Genomic DNA, 20,388 nt, shown 5'->3' on the forward strand with positions numbered 1-20,388 from the left:
ATTCAGATTTACAGTCCTGTGCACCGTTTTACGAAGTGACCGTAGCACTAAGATCATCTTAAGTGCATAACTATCTAATGGACTTGAGACTGTCTTAGCACTGAAATAACTTCGTAAAACATGCCCCGGTCTTGAAAGGTTTCACTATATATATATATATATATATATGAAGAGTTCAGGCGCAAAACACGATATAAACCATTTTCTTTCTTCTTTTTTTAGTTAAAGCCATTATTGTATGTCAGTAAGGGCTAATAGTAGGCCCGCTAATTTGCCGCAAAATGCGATTGAGCCTTATGAAATTGTATTGGGTAAATCCAGGTTTTTTTTTTATCAAAACTTGATATATATCGAGTTTTGCACCTAAACTCTTCATATATATATATATATATATATATATATATATATATATCTGCTTTCTGAAATGTTGAATACAGGTGATTTGAAGAGTTAAAATCTACAGGGGAGGTAATTCTTGTTATATTAAATAATTTATGTTTTTCTTTTGTGTGTAATCTTTGGCGAAGCACCAGAACAGTGTTTGTGAAGATATTAACTTAGCTTCATCTCTGCTCTCTCAGAGGAATACAGGTGATTTGAACAGTTACAAGCTACAGTGAACATAACTTTTCTTCCCCTAAATAATTAAGTTTTTTCCCCATTATGTGTCTAATCTGGCTTATACATCAGATCATTGTATTTGTGCAGACCTCTGAAAATTGCGAGCATGGTCGTTTCATTCGCACATTTGCTCGCACAAATCTAATTTTGCGTAACCTATTTTTTGTTCGCCCCCAAATTTTGAGCACCATTTACATAGATATATAACGAGTTACACAAAAATGAAATGGGTTACATGGATTTATTTATGCGTAACTGATAAATGGATCATGCAGATTTGTAATTCTCAGAAGCCTGTTGTAAAGATATTAACTTGTTTCAAATGGTGGATATCATGGGATTGGAAGAGAAACCAGCTACAAGTGGAGGTAACTCTTGTTACCCTAATAGTTTTTCATTGTGTGTGTAATCAGTCACTTAGCAACAGATCAGTGTGTTTGTGAAGATGTTAACTATTCTTTGCATCTACTTGCTGAAATGGTGCATTCATGGGATTGGAAGAGAAACCAGTAACTCATGTTACCCTAGATATTTCTGTTCCTGTTAGATTGCCTTGTACCAAATCTCAGTGGCTTTTGCAGGGAACATTTTGTTTCCCAAAATCTTGATTAGCGATATTTTTTTAGTCAACTGCAAATTGATTAGCAACTACTGTTTAATGTTTTAAAATTGTGTAGCGATATGTGAAACCTGAGTAGTGAATTGTGACGACATACTGAACAAAATGTTTGTTCCCTGTTCTGTAAAACACTGCTTCAGTTTAATTAGTAATAATATGTGATTTATTAATAATATTTATTTGTGCAGATACTATTATCCCATTTAATTAGTTCATTTTTATTTAATGTACATTGTTCAGTATCCAGCTGTTCTGTGGGTTCAAATATAGAAAGTGGCACTGAAAATTCCCAATTTGTTCTGTTCGCACATTCCTCACGTAAATCTAATTTTGCGTAACCAATGTTTTGTTCACACAAAATTTTGAACACCATTTACTTAGATATAACAGGTTACGCAAAAAGAAAATGGGTTACCTGGATTTATTTTTGTGTAACCGATAAATGGGTCACACAGATTTTCAATTCTCATAGGCCTGGTTGAGGTTACAACAAGAATCCCATGGCTCACACTGTAGCCATTTTTTAAATGATGTTAGTTGGCAGCTACATGTGTACCATCAGTAAGAATAAACTGGGCACATGATGAACACTGGAAAAGTTTAAATTTCAAATTAGTACTGGAATTTTTTTTTTTTTTTTTTTATTTTTTTTTTTTTTTGAAGTACATCTGTGATCGAAGAAATTATTGTAATTAAAAAAAGTACTATTTATAAAATATATTGAGTGAAATTATGGTAAGATATGTTATATGTATTATTTATTCTATAACTATTATTTATTCTATAACTTACCCATGATATCCATGTCATAAACCCATGTGATAATTTTAGTGTATAAACCCGGTTAATAATGGCATGCAAATTTACAAGGTCTCTAGGTAATGTGTTGCTGCGTATGGGTCATTTGCTTACAAGCCAACAAGACCTGTGTACCTGAGCACAATGTTTTCAAAAATTTAGTTAAAATGCGTGACGTCAAACTAATTTGTGCTAATGATGATGATGTCATATTACCGATGGCGGTGACTTTAGTACTGTGATTTACTAAAAATTTAATTAAAATGTTATTTGAGAAGTGTTATAGGATAAATAGAATTTGCTACTTGTATTTTTTAATATGCAAAATATCAACCTCGTCTAGTTAATCGGTATTTGTCTCGGGAGAGCCTCGACAAATACCTATTAACATCGACTCGGTTGATATTTTCCCATATTAAAAAATACCCGTGTACAAAGCAAAAAACAGTGGTTAGGAAACTGTCTGTTGTTGATAGTAGATTAGTTTTTGTGTTCATAATTAAGTAAACCTGCATAACTATTGTGTGTGATAAGATGATGTACCAGACACAGGGGAGGTAACTTTTGTTATCCTAATGATTGTTTTTCCAGCTACAACTTACATATAATGTTTATACTTGCATTGTTAACTTGTATGTTATTATTGGTAAACATTGATTTCAGTAGTGTTAATTTCAGTGGACAGTTTGGTTTTGAAATATAAATTATTGTCACAGAAGAGCCAATCGGATGTCTTTAAATGATACTCCAGTATATGTAGGATATTTCTCTCTCTCTCTCATTCTCTCTGTCTTTGTGTGTGTGTGTGTGTGTGTGTGTGTGTGTGTGTGTGTGTGTGTGTGTGTTTTATTTCTTAAAATCTTGCACACGGTTCTTTCAAATGGTTGTATAACAAGTACACGTACATGCCATTCATTCTCTCCAAATCGGTAAATTAAAAAACAGGAATATTTCCAGCTGGACTGTATTATAGAGCAGAGCAGATGTGTGATGTTTTACTGGTGACTGTCAGTTTATCCAAACTCCAACCTTTAACACCTGTCCTCGTGTTGTTTATCTGTGTTTCCAGTGTGTATATTGTTGAAAATAAGCACACTGGTGGATAGTGATGGCCTGAGAAATTAGGAATTTGAGTGGAATATGATGGTTAGTGATGTCGTGTGTCAGATTTTTAATCAGATATCGGCAATTATTATTATTATTATTATTATTATTGTTCATAACATTATTTTCACAATGACTGAACTTGATATGATATGCTTAAAATTACCTTATTTAGCTATGATATAGAGTTGTATAGCTTTTAAAAGATCATTTTAAACCAAATACCCATAGTTTAAAATGTGCTGGGGGTATTATTAAAATCCACGAGTCACAACTGAACAATAACAATGCATAATCAGGCTTTAAGTCAGAAAATAATTTGAGGGTATGTAATAAAAACAAACCAGACCATAGGTGGATCCTACTAGGTGGTTCTGGGTTTGAAATGTTTTCAAATTGGACATTGTATTTTGTGCACTTTTGACAAATTTTAAACAGCAGTTCTCTTAATACCATCTTATCAAAACATAAAAATGTTTTCATTAATTTCCAAGATTTTAAGATACATAATTTTACCCTCCGTACCCTCTGGCAAAAACTGCCAATATATGACACCTAACATCTACTTATTAAACAATGTGATGGGTTGAACAAACATTTCTTTCTTTCTTTTTCCCCCCCTCTATAAAGTATATTAATCGTAGGAACATGAAAGAATATGTAGTCATATTTCATAATATTTGCTGTCTAAGACACCTGTGTGTAAATGTGTAAATGATAACTGGCTGACTTTGGCCCAATGTCCTTCATGATCCAGTTATAAATCAACGAATACCTTGAGGAATTCGTTGTACACTAACAGTATTTTCTTATCTCTGATAACACTGATCTCTTAGAAAGTCACTAATCTAGTTGTTTAAGTTATACAAATATGTATAAAATAACACAGCCCAACTGTAGTGTCTTGCGGTGTAATGGATTGTTTACAACAGGGCTCGAGATAAAAGAGCTGCCCGATAAATTTAAAAAAACCCTCACCAACCCTTCCTCCCCCCTCCCCTTTGCAGTGTTTAATGTTGCTAGTGCTACAAAGTATTTGAATTAATTATGTTTCTCCATAATTATAATTTTTCTTCTTTTTATTTCTCTTAGTAAAATTTGTCGTCAGTATTTAGTTTTAGATTTTTAAATTTTATTTAAATTTAATTTAATTTAATTTCATCTTTTCTTTTCCCACTTTGTTTTTTTCATTTCTTTCATCCTGTTTCATTCTTTATTCCTTCTACCTCCATCCCCTCAATCCTTTCTTTTTATTCTTTCTTTTTCTCTTTCTTTTTTTCTTTTCTGATATATTTATTTGCGGCATGTTTCTTTCTGCCTTAAATTACACATGTGGAGTGAAACGTTTTTGTTTTGTTTTGGGTTTTTTAATGATATTGCTATGGCAACTTCTGTTTTTGGCCTTTTTAAAATCTTTTTATCACTTCACATATTTCCATTTAGTCTTTTTTTTCTTGCCAGATGTTTTGACATCCAATAGCCGATGATTAATAAATCAATGTGCTCTAGTGATGTCATTAAACAAAACAAACTTTAAACTTTTCTTCTCTTTCATATAACATGTTCTTAATTTTTACATCCATTATTTTTAATGTGAGTTTCAAACATTATAAACAGGAAGTGTAAAAATACAATGTTCTACATGTACAACTGGTTTTTGCACTCAAAAAAAAAAAAAAAAAAAAAAAAAGTTTTAAGAGTTAGATAAACAACTGCTGTCAGCTGTGTTTGACTTGGGATTGTTGTGAACTTGTCAATCTTCCTGTTAATGAGTCCAGTGCTATGTCAAACAAACAGATTTAAAAAAAAAAAAAAAGAGAGAAAAAAACCAACCGGAGAAGAAGAGGAAACAAACTGTTTTGTGGTATGGTAATTGTAGCCATTTATAATAAACAAATGTAGTTGTAAACAAAGGTGGTTTTTTGTTCGCGTTCATTTTTGGGTTTTTTTCTCTCTCTGTTGCACAAAATTGGAATACATGATCAGAGCATCTTTGTGTCTGCTTACCTAGCTCGTTCACCCATCTGTCTGTCTGTCCATCTGTCCATCTCTCCAGCCATTCATGCATCCATCTATCCATCTATCCATCGTGCTAGCCATCTATCATTCTATTCATAATTCGTCCATCCATTCATCCATCTGTTTGTTCATCAATCTATCCATCCGTCCGTCCATCCGTCCGTCCGTCCATCCATCCATCCATCCATCCATTAATGTTTACTTTCATTAACACAGTAAATAAATCCATCTTGCGGACAGGAACTTGAAAAGCAATTGTTACAAATGTATTTACATTTCTCAGCATAACCTTACAATTACTAATACCGGCAGTTAAAACGAATACCATGAAACACTGGCTTGTGTTATGAACATATTTCTCTACGTACAAAATTTGATGTAGCATACAAAATACGTGGTTCTTGACCAACATTCGACAGAGAGCAATAAAATGTTTTACAGGCTCAATGGTTTGCCCTATTACTGTCATGGATGATATACCTTTTGGAGTTAGTCATAAATATTGTGACTGGTGTATCTAGGTAAATGTTACAATGTCTGTAGGACATATTTCATTTCAGTTCATTTATAATATCTTTGTGCTTATGTCCAGTTATGGTGTAAGCATGTTGTCCTGGGCACACACACACCTCAGCTGTTTGTCCAGGACAGTGGGTTTGTGGTTAGTTAGAGAGAAGTCATGCCCGTGGGCGGGATGTAGCCCAGTGGTAAAGCACTCGCTTGATGTGCTGTCAGTTTGGGATTGATCCCTGTCAGTGGGCCCATTGGGCTATTTTTTGTTCCAGCCATTTCCACACAACTTGTATATCAAAGGTCGTGGTATGTGCTATTCTGTCTGTGGAATGGTGCATATAAAAGATCCCTTGCTACTAATGGAAAAATGTAGCGGGTTTCCTCTCTAAGAATATATGCCACAATAACCAAATGTTTGACATCCAATAGAGGATGATTAATAATCAATGTGCTCTACTGGTGTCGTTAAATAAAACAAACCTTTTTACACCTACCCATTAATCTTGCTTTGCATGAGTGGCAGCCACTATCAAAATGCGAACTCAGTACCTACCAGCCTTATGTTTGATGGCTTAACCACTACACACCATGGTCGGTAGCAGTACATGTTATTAATACATGTGTATTTTTATTAAGGTGATGACTAAAGCACTTGAAAATATTCAATTGTCCAAACCACCCATGTTTGTTACTAGAACTTTGAACTTCAGATTACGAATGTCATCCTGTGGAGAATACAGCACAAACACTTGGGGCAGTTTTTTCAGGGAGTGCCTGTGTTTGTTACTAGAACGTTCAACTTCAGATTACGAATGTCACTTAGACTTTACCTGTGAAGATCCCAGCATCAACACTTGGGACAGTTTTTTACCTGTACCTGTGTTTGCGGATTATTTGCCGTTGTGTTTTGTCAACAGTCTGTACCTTAATTAGTGGCTGCCACACACTCGGCCATGAAATACCTGTCAAGACTAGAGATTCAAGTGTCATGATATTTCTTTCCACCCTCCTTGAATTGGAATGTACTGGTAAACCATCTATTTGGGGATATTTGTACGATTGTCCGTTATATAATGTATCTTACAAGGGCTCTCACTCCAGCCAGTGCACCACAACTGGTACATCAAAGGCCGTGGTATGTGCTATCCTGTCTGTGGGATGATGCATTTAAAAGATCCCTAGCTGCTAATCGAAAAGAATAGCCCATGAAGTGGTGAAAGCGGGTTTCCTCTCTCAATATCTGTGTGGTACTTAACCATATGTCTGATGCCCTATAACCGTAAATGAAATGTGTTGAGTGTGTTGTTAAATAAAACATTTCCTTTCTTACAGGAACTCCAGCTAAAGATTTTTTTTTTTTTTTTTGTCTCTGGCAATGTTTTTTTGTGTGCACCTATGGCAATTTTAAGCCTGCCTACAGCAATTTTAAAAGGGTAACTTTTACAAGTAACGAAAATATAAAAACAGAAATGATGGCAATAATTTTTATCCAAGGGCAAAACATTGTAGTCAGTAAAGCCCCTGACTTATGTGTATGGCAATAGATATCACACTTGCTGTTGGTGTTTTTAAGTTTGATCCCTGTAATAAAGTAACTAAAAATAAATGCATGGATGGATGGATGACCAGATGATTTATATATAACCATTGATTATTAATGAAACAGAACAATTTAAAAATAATTTAAAGAAGAAATAGGAAGTAAAGGCTATTAAACCAGCTTCCATTTTGTATCAGGCTTATGTCTCGAGTGAAATAATTCAGTTGTCACGAGCTTTTGCAAAAATTACCTATTGTCAAGCTAAGTATTGTAGTAACATTCCTTTGCAAAATATTAACAAATAATTGCAAAATTATTGAAAAATAATTGCAAAATATTAACAAATATTTCAAAATATAAAATATTTCGTTACTATTAAATATTTTTTCAAGAATTTTTTTTTTGGCTAACGTGATTTGAATATGATCCCAACTAACCAGTAAACCTGGCAGATTGTATTTCATAAAAACGGTTACACACTCGCCATGGGAGATAACCTCGGTAAGTCGAGCTAAGTAAATATTGTCGACCAAGCCTGCTACAGATCTGATACTATTCACTACTTTAATATTTTGGCAATGATCCGGTTCTGGTTTTTGTTTTTCTGGCAACACGATAGTTTGTGAATTCTATAGGGTGTTAGACTGTGATTCCACGTCTTTGTTCTGTGGTGTCCACAGACTTGAATTTAAATGAATTTGCTGACGTGTTTCGCACACCCCAAATTGTAATACAGTAAAGGCAGCAAATATTAGTTTTACGTTAACCTGCTGTGTTAATCCTCGGCTTAGAAGATTTTCATGTTTCTATTTATTTATTTTTTAGGCATTGGATTTTAAAAAAAACAAAATTTAATCAGAATGTTGAAGACATTGCAAACACGATTTTATGGATAGGGTTTTGAAAGTCATTGAGGTTTTTTCTTTCTTTACAAGTTCATCCTTGACCTTTTGACCAGTTTCACTGTATTAAATAGATAATGTTGTGGAGAAAGCTACCTGAGAAAGGGTTAAAAACATTGTGATCCAACTCAATATTTTAGTAATAATGGGGGGGGGGGGGGGGGTGGGGGGGGGAACGGAGTAGGGAGAAACAGACACAGGGAAAGACAGACATTGGTGGGGGGGGGGGGGCGAGCGGGAGAGAAGAAGTGAGACAGGATATAGAGGAAACGGGTAGGGGAGGGAGAGAGATATGGGGAAATGAGGGGGTGGGGAAGATAGAGAAGATACAGGGAGCGAAACAAAATACATATATATAGATATATACAGATATATATAGATATAGATATATATAGATATCGATATATCGATATAGATATAAATATACAGTGAACTCTTGTCTAAACCGGACTCATTTCGTACCGTCGAAATAGTCCGGTTTACATAGAGGACCGGTTTAGACAGAGTTCATCCAGAGTTATGGTTCTTGAATGATCGACCACTCGCGATCAACAATGACATTTGAACCCATGGATGGTTGGGGAACAGTCATACAAGCCAGACTTGCAATCGATTATTTCACAGACATAACAAATATACCTAAAGGGACATTCCTGAGTGCTGCAATTATTAAGATGTTATCCACTAACATAGACTTTTTAACGATTGTAATTACATATCAGATATATTTTTCTGCATAAAATATTAGTGGCTGCACATTAAAAGTGTTTCTGGTCATTCTAATATTTGTACTAGGTTAAATTTCATTTTATTTCCTAAAACATTATTTATTCGTACGTACGAAATTATTTGAATAGAAAATCCAGATCTAACGGCCTACCGCAATAAGAGTAAACTTCACACGAGTGTGATTACATTTTGTATTTGATCTTGCGATGGCGTACTAATTACTAGGCAAGTGATGATCATTGTTCAACTAATTAAGCAGCCCATCATTCAGTCAAATCCCAATCTGGTGTAGACAGAGGTAATTAATGCATGAACGGTTCTTTCGTTCTTGATTTGTGATCCGGAGTCCGGAGTAGACAGAGTATGGATTAGGCAGAGATTTATACCTAAGAGATAAACGGTAGCTGGACGGGGCTGTAGAAATGGACCAGTTTATGCAGAGATCCGGATTACACAGAATCCGGCTTAGACAGAGTCCACTGTATATATATATATTAATTGGTAAAATGTCAATATAGAGCCTTTACACCACCTACCATTAGACAAACATTAGAAACATTAGGCCTTCTGGTTTATGATGAAACTGTTTTTGCCCATGTATTAACCTGTTTATGCTATTAGGGTTACATTTTTTTGTTAGTAGACATGTAGACTAACTTAAGTCTGCTGTATTTATTCTCCTATTTCTTCATGAGTGTACCGCGCCTGTCTAATATGTCTCACATATAACACCCAGTCATTTGATATAGCTTGATACTGAATACCATAGAACATCTTATTATGTAACCTTTAGTGAAATGTCTGAATCATCATGTAATGTCTCAATGGTGCAAATTTTACATGGTTTAAGGCATTCTATTTGTGTGTGTGTGCGTGTGTGTGTGTGGGGGGGTTCTTGTACAAACCTGGAAATTCAAATTTGTGACAGCTATTTAGTGCAAATAATAAAAAATGTAAATACTTGATAATGATAAAAATGCTGTTGCGGATCTATTTTGCCACACTTTTTTGCAGCAAGAACAACTGCCGCCGATTGTGGTGGTAAATGTCAAGGATTGTCTGTATACAAACCCGTCTGTGATTGTTAGTTTGAGATCAGATTGCATCACACCATCATGGTAAAAATGTTTACCTTTTAACTGCCGAAGTATTTTGAGTTATGTAAATTTTAGAAGGTTTACGGCATTCCATTTTTCGTTTTTCTTAGTGTTCACCCAACTAAGGTACCCCTCTGTGATTGTAGATCAGTTTCAGATCAGGTTTCTAGCCTGGTTCCCCTTCATGAACTGTACTCTATAAACCTGGAGACGCCAGTAACAGATGCTTGGTATATATATATATATATATATATATATATACTATTAGGGACAGCATTAAGCTCAGTCGGTTGAGTGCTCGCTTGAGGTGCTTGTGTCGTTGGATCAAACCACCTCGGCAGATACCTTTTTACTGATTGGGTTTTTTCCTCGTTCCAACCAGTACATCACAACTGGCCAACGGTCATGGTATGTACTTTCCTGTCTGTGGGAAGATGCATATAAAAGATCCCTTGCTGCATTAGAAAAAATGTAGTGGGTTTTCTTTGATTAAGTCCTACGAGTCAAAATTACCAAATGTTTGACATTCAATAGCCGATGATTAATAAATCAATGTACTCTAGTGGTGACATTAAACAAAACAAACTTTCACTTTATATACTATTATTTCACAGACCTTAAGACCAGCTTACATTGTTATAATTGTGGCAGGATGTAAAGTTTATTAATCATCGGCAGAACTCTACCCACTGAACTAAATCTTACCCTAATGTCTTAAGATGGCGGAACTCTACCCACTGAACTAAATCCTACCCTAATGTCTTAAGATGGCGGAACTCTACCCACTGAACTAAATCCTACCCTAATGTCTTAAGATGGCGGAACTCTACCCACCGAACTAAATCTTACCCTAATGTCTTAAGATGGCAGAAGTCTACCCACCGAACTAAATCTTACCCTTATGTCTTAAGATGGCAGAAGTCTACCCACCGAACTAAATCTTACCCTAATGTCTTAAGATGGCAGAAGTCTACCCACCGAACTAAATCTTACCCTAATGTCTTAAGATGGCAGAAGTCTACCCACCGAACTTAATCTTACCCTAATGTCTTAAGATGGCAGAACTCTACCCACCGAACTAAATCTTACCCTAATGTCTTAAGATGGCAGAAGTCTACCCACCGAACTTAATCTTACCCTAATGTCTTAAGATGGCAGAACTCTACCCACCGAACTAAATCTTACCCTAATGTCTTAAGATGGCAGAAGTCTACCCACCGAACTAAATCTTACCCTAATGTCTTAAGATGGCAGAAGTCTACCCACCGAACTTAATCTTACCCTAATGTCTTAAGATGGCAGAACTCTACCCACGGAACTAAATCTTACCCTAATGTCTTAAGATGGCAGAAGTCTACCCACCGAACTAAATCTTACCCTAATGTCTTAAGATGGCAGAACTCTACCCACCGAACTAAATCTTACCCTAATGTCTTAAGATGGCAGAACTCTACCCACCGAACTAAATCTTACCCTAATGTCTTAAGATGGCAGAACTCTACCCACGGAACTAAATCTTACCCTAATGTCTTAAGATGGCAGAACTCTACCCACCGAACTAAATCTTACCCTAATGTCTTAAGATGGCAGAAGTCTACCCACCGAACTTAATCTTACCCTAATGTCTTAAGATGGCAGAACTCTACCCACCGAACTAAATCTTACCCTAATGTCTTAAGATGGCAGAAGTCTACCCACCGAACTAAATCTTACCCTAATGTCTTAAGATGGCAGAAGTCTACCCACCGAACTGACTCTACCCACTGAACTAAATCTTACCCTAATGTCTTAAGATGGCGGAACACTACCCACTGTCATTGATGTACTCTGTTTTCCCCCATCCCAATCAGGGCCCCATGATTTGTATATCTTAGACTGTCTTGTCTTAGGAAAAGTGCATAATATAGAGAATAATACATGATTATAGAACTAGTTAGAATTATACGAACATAACAATTTGAACTATAAGCATCATGCTCCTGTTATGTTACGGACACAAATGTATTATTCTATTTCTTAAATATCCTCAAAAACCTGGTTACAAGCAAGATTTAACATCTTTTTCGACTAAAACTTATTTACAGCCCTTGCACTTAAGCATCACAAACAAATGATTGTCAGGTTTACTATATGTCAAAGTGTAATCGATTTCAATTGTGCTGTCTTTTTATTACATGTATGGCATTAGTGGTCTGGTCATCACCTAGGAGCAGCCAGTCGTATGTCTTAAAATTGTTCACACATGTACATACGTAAACAAGTATGTGTTATCAAAAATAATTATAAATGATGTTCTCACCGACAGATGTGTGAGAATGTAAAATATCACTTGCTGTATTTTTGTTAAGAGTACTATGTGGTGGTAGTGGAATTCCTCGCTCGATTTCTTCACCAACTATTCACCAGAGACCAAATACATGTACGATAACAGTAGTTTTGATTTTCTAACTCAAGAGCAAAGAAAATTTATTTTTTATTTAAGGACGTACTCGACACATTTTATTTACGGTTATATGGCGTCAGACATGTGATTAAGGACCATACAGATTTTGAGAGGAAACCCGCTGTCACCACTTCATGGTCTACTCTTTCCGATTAGCAGAAAGGGATCTTTTATTTGCGCTTCACACAGACAGGATAGCACAAACCATGGCCTTTGTTGAACCAGTTATGGATCACTGGTCGGTGCAAGTGGTTTACACCTACCCATTGAGCCTTGTGAAACACTTACTCAGGGTTTGGAGTCGGTATCTGGATTAAAAATCCCATGCCTCGTCTGGGATCTGAACCCAGTACCTACCAGCCTGTTGACCGATGGCCTAACCACTACACCACCGAGGCTGGTATATAGGCTTAGAGCAAGTGTCAAAATTAGACATTTTAAACCAGCTGCTTTTACAAGTGGAGGGTGTTACTGAAAATAAAGATCAACTTCTAGATAAGAAATAGCTTTTGAAAAAGAAATTATTTTAAAAATAACTTCATAATTTATTTTTTTAAATTATATTTAAAAAAAAAAAAAAATATTTGCTCTTTTCCCCCCATCAAATCAAAACTTGATGTAGTTTCAGTTTTGGTCCATTCTACAACAGGTCTTCCTGCAGGTTTTTTTGTGTTTGTTGTTTGTTTTCCTCCTTTGATCAGAGAGCACCAGCTAGTTGTTGAAAGGATGAAAGGTGAATTTGTTGTGATAGCACTCTGCATGCTTCATACTTGACAGGGTGTCCCAAACTGACATTCCTGTTGGGTAACCCCTGTCTGTGTGTGGGGCGAGTCAGTCAGGCTTGTCGACCCCAGTCACGACCCCAGTAACGACCCCAGTCACGCTTACCAACCTCAGCCTGTCTTAGACCTACAGAACACACGTAGACCTTCCTGTTAGTTTGCCTATAACTAGCATATATTTAAAGATGCAAGTGTTTGGGGAGGGGAGGGGTGGGGTCAACATTTAAAGGTGCTGAGGTGTCATTAAACATTCCTTTAAAGGCGCTGTTTCCCAGAGTAACTTTTATTGCAGGCAATATACATTTTTGTATGCCCATTAAGATGAGACCCAGTTTGTTCTCTCTACCACCCCCCACCCCCACCCCTCTGTCTGTGTGTGTGTGTGTGTGTCTCTCTCTCTGTCTCTCTCTCTGTCTGTCTGTCTGTCTGTCTGTCTGTCTGTCTGTCTGTCTGTCTGTCTGTCTGTCTGTGTCTGTCTGTCTGTCTGTCTCTGCGCCCCCTACCCATTTCTCTATGTCCCCTCTCCTTTCCTATCTCCGTCTGTCTCTCTTTCTGTCTCTTTCTTTCTCTCTCAGCCTACCCTCCCCTCCCCTCCCCAGTCACATTTCATTTGTCTCATTGATCTCTTGTTTCTTGGCCTGTCAGTCTCTCATTCTTTAGAACAGTTACCTGTAAATTGTTCCAGTTTCTGTGAAGATCCCGGTGGGATAACCTCATTCCGTGCTATCAGTTTTATATCTGTGGCTTTGTGTGCAGTCATCTGTACGCAGCTTAGTAAACACAGAGGGATTTTTCTTCTCCTCTTGTTGTCTGACATTGGGGGGGGGGGGCTTGTTAACCTGCTTTAATGTTGTTTTGGAACTATCCACAGATCAAAGGTGCTTGAGTATGTTTTGATAGGGATTCGATCCAAGTATGGACTTCGTGAACTCGTGAAATTGTGGTTATTGTCATACACACACATGTACTGTGAGCACTTGTATTAAAGCGAAAAAGAAAAAAGGTAATGAATCCATGGGGTGGACCGGGCTTGGTGGCGTTGTGGTTAGGCCATCAGTCTACAGGCTGGTAGGTACTGGGTTCAGATCCCAGTCGAGACATGGGATTTTTAATCCAGATACCGACTCCAAACCCTGAGTGAGTGCTCCGCAAGGCTCACTGGGTATGTGTAAACCACTTGCACCGACCAGTGATCCATAACTGGTTTAACAAAGGCCATGGTTTGTGCTATCCTGCCTGTGGGAAGCACAAACTTTACTTTTTCCATGGGTCTAAACTGGACCCTGAATAAACCAGAACCCTGTGAAAACTGGCCAAGATTCATGGTCTTGCGAACTGTCTAAATTATAAATAGGATAAATATTTTGCACCCACCTTTTGGCTTCGTACACAATAAATATAACATATCCAACGGTAATGTCGCTAATTTTAAATTTGAATGACATCAATATTCCAATGATGTCACGTGGTATGTACTATCATGTCTGGGATGGTGCATATAAAAGATCCCTAGCTACTAATCAAAAACAGTAGCCCATGAAATAGCGACAGCGGGTTTCCTCTCTCAATATCTGTATTGTGCTTAACCATTTGTCTGATGCCATATAACCATAAATAAAATGTGTTGAGTGCGTTGTTAAATAAAACATTTACTTCCTTCCTTTGCATCGCTTTACAATAACTATACAGTGTTAAAGAAATTTTTAGGTATGGCGCTATGGAATTTAATGCAACCACAGTCAACAGGGGGTATGGGGGGGGAGGGGGGGGGGTGCTCCTCCAGAAAGAAAATGGGTTAAGTTTAAGGTTGGGGTTATGAAAATCATACAGTAATGATAAGAGTAAATTAATTTTGTCAAAAGATTAACTTTTAAACAACAAAATCTGCAAAACAAAATTGGTATGGCGCCATATCCATTTTACCCTCTGGCAGAAACCCTGACTGTAATTCTCAATAGACTGTTAACAAACTCAACCACACACCCACCCACCAATCTGTATCAACGAATGCCACATGGCTAATTTGTCAAATTTGTTGTTGTTTAACACCACCACTAGAGCTCAATGATTTATTAATCATCGACTATTTGTTGGAGTTGGTGCTTGTTTTCATGTGTGCATTAAGAAATAAAGATATGAAATAGTTATTGAAGGTATAATTAGCTGTGTAGGGTCTAGATCTCAATGAACATGACAACAGGAGCATGATGCTTATGGTTCAAATACTTATGTCAGGATCCGCGGTTTTCCTCTCATGGAACATTGTGCTTTCTCTCATTTTAATTATTTCTGCCTCCAAAATGTGTCAGATAGCACAGATTTTAACCTAGAATTTCAAGAATTTCCCGGACCCCTCTATATTTCCTCCTTTTGTTTTTACAGTTCACCAATTCCCACCCCAGTTTTGTTCATATAATTGTAACCAGTTGTATAATCGAAAGATGATCAGTTGTTGCGAACCATTTATTACTGATGATCATTGATGCAACCCTGCAGTTGCCCACGGCAGTCGGCAGTGCCATTGAGATAGCTGTAGAGTTTTTAATTCTCCATGTCACTTTTTTGCCTTCAAGTATATTCAGGGTTTTTTTTTTCAACGGCATGTTTTTTTTTTACGGTGGACATTTTCTTAATTGCATGGGTTGTGATGACATTCCAGCTGATTCCCACCACTATTCTGTGGTGCAGTACACATCATTAGACATTTATTTATTTATTTGTTATTAGTCTAAGACATGAATTATTGAAATATTCCATAGACATATATTCATATTGTATTGGAACGTTTTCCATGAATGCATGTTTTCATCGAGCTGGGATGAAGAAAGGATTTACACAGAGCAGAACCGTTTGACTGTGGACTAAAGAAGATTGCATAAAGTAAATTATTGTTGAATAAAGACAAAGGGAGGCAAGGGGGACGTCAAGTTTTCCCATCAATGCCCTTTTTTTCTTTTTTTTATCTTGGAGATGTGTAATCCCCGGATTAACCTGTGTGTGTTTTCCATGGAGTCCGGAGAGCGGAAAGTTGTTTCCACGGTTTTGGAACGATGTCACCGTCAACAAACTATTGTTGTGAATGAATTGAACGAGAGCGGTTGTAACCCAATCAGTTGTCTCATTGTTCAGATGGTTGAGTTGATATCTTTGGATCAGTGTTCATAAGGTTGAGTTAATATCGTGGGATGGGAAAAAGGACTCTGTTGGAAATACAACAATGTCTTCGGAAAGGGTGATGATTTCTCTGTGTGCTTTATATTGATTCAACACACTTTTGGTTGGAACTTTTATGGATGAACAGTGTCACTGGTGAATTTGATTCTGACCATGTGGTGGAGCATTTGGTTTGAGGTGTGATGACTTATGGGATCAAATCCCCTTTGTGGAGCACGGATGCTATATTTGAAGAAACACATTGTACGTTCTGTTTGTATTGGCACCAAGGTGTGGCACATCCACATTTAGTGACTTCTTCAAACATTTGTCCAACACTGTTGGTACATGCAATGCTGTGCATATAAAAGAGAAGTTTGTTTTGTTTAACGACACCACTAGAGCACATTGATCATTGGATATCAAACATTTGGTACTTGTGTATTGTAGTCTACAGAGGAAACCCGTAAAAAAAAAAATCATTATTAGCAAGAGATCTTTTATTTGTACTATCCCACAGACAGGATAGCACATACCACAGCCTTTGATATACTGGTCGTGGTGCACTGGCTAGAATGAGAAATAGCCTCTTGTAACAAATGACTGTATATACGTATTTGTGTCAAGCAGGGAAACTAGGGTTTTGTGGCTGTAATACAGGCGTATAAAAAATGTTAGTAATAAACATTTGATGAATAAAAATGTGAACATTGGTTGGAGTTGGTATTTTTTCAAGATGTCTCACAAGAAGTAGCCATGAAATGGATCAGCACTGTCAAGATGAACCTTGAAAGGAAATGGTAGTGGAATATTAAATAGCACAATTAACACTTGCGGGAATACCACTGTTGTCACGGGTTACTACAGGTAGATGAGAAAAACAGCAGGTGTGTGGCTTATCATATCTGTAGGTACCACAAGATATAGTTAGTGCAGGTATTATTTATTTTTCAGACTAATTAAAAAAAGAAAATTCATACTAAAAAAGAAAATCTTTTTCTATTCAATATTTTACAGTATTTGTGAATAATGGTGACTTGCTAAATGTAATTTTTTTTTTTTAAATGGCTTGGAATTAAAACAAAACAAAAGTTAATTTTGATATTTTATTCAATTAAGGTTCAAGCATGCTGACCTGGGTGCACAGGCTTAATGGCTAGTTGTTATGGTTATTGGTTATTGAGTCAGAAGTCAATACATAATAGGCTTGAGTTTTAAAATTCACCCTGGTTGGGAGCCAGTATTGGGGAAAAGAACCCAGCAACGACCAGCCTCAAGTCAATGGTTCCCATTGCAACAAGTTCACTGCAGTTGGTTTCAAATGATGTGGTATGTGCTGTTCTGTTCGAGGAAAAAGTCCATATAAAAGTTGCTTTTGAACACTGCTTGTCTGAATTACGAAATGTTTGATTTCCAGTAACTGATGATTAATAAATCGGTGTGCTCTAGTGGTGGTGTTAAACAAAAACAAACTTTTCCAGTCCAATGATATAACCACCGTGGCTAGACTAACGGTGATATAACCACTGTGGCTAGACTAACGGTGATATAACCACCGTGGCTAGACTAACGGTGATATAACCACTGTGGCTAGACTAACTGTGATGTTAAAACATTCTTCTTTGATTTTCAGTTGTAAGATGGTGTAATCTTAAAATTAAAGTTAATTTAGTAATTTTTGTGACCATTATACACCATACTGTGTACATGTGGGTCAGCTTGCCCCAGTTTAAACTAGAACATCAGTTACACGAGAAATACAGCTGGTCTGATGGTGATGTTAAAATATTCTTTAATTGTAAGATGGTATAATCCTGAAATCAAGTTAATCTATTCATGTTTATTAACATTATACATATCCAGGGCTAGAAATGAAAAAAAAAAATCTACATGCACCAGGTGCATGCTGAAAAAAAAAGTTACATGCATCATTAAAATTCTGCATGCACCAAAAATAAGGTAAATCCTGTTAACAATGAGGAAAATACTATTTTAATTACCTTGATTAAAGTGTTGATTTTTTTTTTTATACGAAGCTATTCGGAATTATTCAGCGATACCTATATTTATTTATTAACAGTACCGGAACGTTATACAACTGCGTTTATTACTGATTCTTGATCAAATTTGAAAATTTCACCCAACGTAAATGCCGTACAGAAATCTATAATAGGCCTATTACAAAAATGTACGAATATTTGTGTTTTGTATTAAGCAAGTTATCAACTTTTTTAACTCGATAAGATCTGTTGGTATAATATAAATTAGCCTACGGAATTCGACGAGAAGTTGCGATTGAAATAATCACTGGCTGACTTCGAGTCAACTACGCGAGTAACACACCTGCACGTTCGCAATCATCTGATCAGGTGCCCATATCTGAGGTCGAAAATGTTCAAAGCAGTTACGCTACTTTGTACTGATCACAGATCTGGCGGAGTTCAATTTGTCAGTGACGACAACTGTGTTATGCACGTGGATACCCCAAAGTCGGTCTCGACCACCTTCCCTAATACCGTTCATGGATATAACCGAGATATTGCCGGCAATTTTCGCAAATATATTTCACGGAAATGACCGAACAACCATTGTTGTAAGTAGGATTATGGGATACAAAATGGATGCGCCCATAAGATAAAAGTTATCGTTTTCATGTGGCGAACAGATTACGAAATGCATACGCAAAATTCAACAACTTGAGTCTGAATCTGGTAGACAACAGGATATTAGTATACGCAATACACAGTACTTGAAAAATATTAGCATGCACGGCGTGCACCCAGTTTTAAAAGTTACATGCACACGCAAAAATCAGCATGCACCGGTGCATGTACTAACACTGCATTTCGAGCCCTGATATCATGTACACTGTTCATGTGGGTCAGCTTGCTCCAGTTTAAACTAGAACATCAGTTACACTAGAGATACAGCTGTTCTGATGGTGATGTTAAAATATTCTTCAATTGTAAGATAATATAATCCTGAGATAAGTTAATCTATTCATGTTTATTAACATTATACATATCATGTACACTGTGCATGTGGGTCAACTTGCCCCAGTTTAAACTAGAACATCAGTTACACTAGAGATACAGCTGGTCTGATGGTGATGTTGAAATATTCAATTGTAAGATGGTATAATCCTGAGATCAAGTTAATCTATTCATGTTTATTAACATTATACATATCATGTACACTGTGCATGTGGGCCAGCTTGCCCCAGTTTAAAGTTGGACTTCAGTGACACTAGAAATACCCTGAGATACCCCGCCCGCCTGTCATATCAGTAATCTGATAACTAGATGACTAATGCAGGGGTTTCACATCAAATAGTTATCCTGTCTGGATGAGGAGATACAGAAACAAAGAAAGGAAGAAAAACATGGGGTTTTTTTTTAACGACACAAACAAATCCCACAGACAGGATAGCATATACCGCAGCCTTTGATATACCAGTCATGTGCACTGGCTGGAATGAGAAATAGTCCAATGGGCCCACTGTCAAGGAGACTTGACGAGAAATAGCCCAATGGGCCCACTGTCGAGACTTGACGAGAAATAGCCCAATGGGCCCACTGTCGAGGAGACTTGACGAGAAATAGCCCAATGGGCCCACTGTCGAGGAGACTTGACGAGAAATAGCCCAATGGGCCCACTGTCGAGGAGACTTGATGAGAAATAGCCCAATGGGCCCACTGTCGATGAGACTTGACGAGAAATAGCCCAATGGGCCCACTGTCGAGGAGACTTGATGAGAAATATCCTAATGAGCCCACTGTCGAGGAGACTTGACGAGAAATATTTGTTTGACACTTTAGAACATTTAAATTTTTGGTATCTAACATAATCTGGTTATTTTGTCCACATAGAGACAAAGAGGAAACCCACTGGCACCACACAGGTTTATCATGCTCTTACCCACTTAACAGCACAGCCTTGGATTTATCATAGTGTATTCATTTTATAAAAGATCCCTTGCTACTAATGGAAAAATGTAGCAGGTTTCATCTCTATGACTGTCAAAATGACCATATGTTTGACATCCAATAGCCGATGATTAATAAATCA

The 20,388-nt window shown here is 36.9% G+C and overlaps 1 protein-coding gene across 8 annotated transcripts in view; it reads left to right on the forward strand.

Annotated features, from left to right (window-relative positions):
- The window catches only part of LOC121385568 (CLIP-associating protein 1-like), a 222,876-nt gene that overhangs the window by 70,688 nt on the left and 131,800 nt on the right, over positions 1-20,388 (forward strand). The gene's annotated exons all lie outside the window — the stretch shown is intronic.

The sequence above is a fragment of the Gigantopelta aegis genome, chromosome 11 (assembly GCF_016097555.1).
Source record: "Gigantopelta aegis isolate Gae_Host chromosome 11, Gae_host_genome, whole genome shotgun sequence".
Lineage (NCBI taxonomy): Eukaryota > Metazoa > Mollusca > Gastropoda > Neomphalida > Peltospiridae > Gigantopelta > Gigantopelta aegis.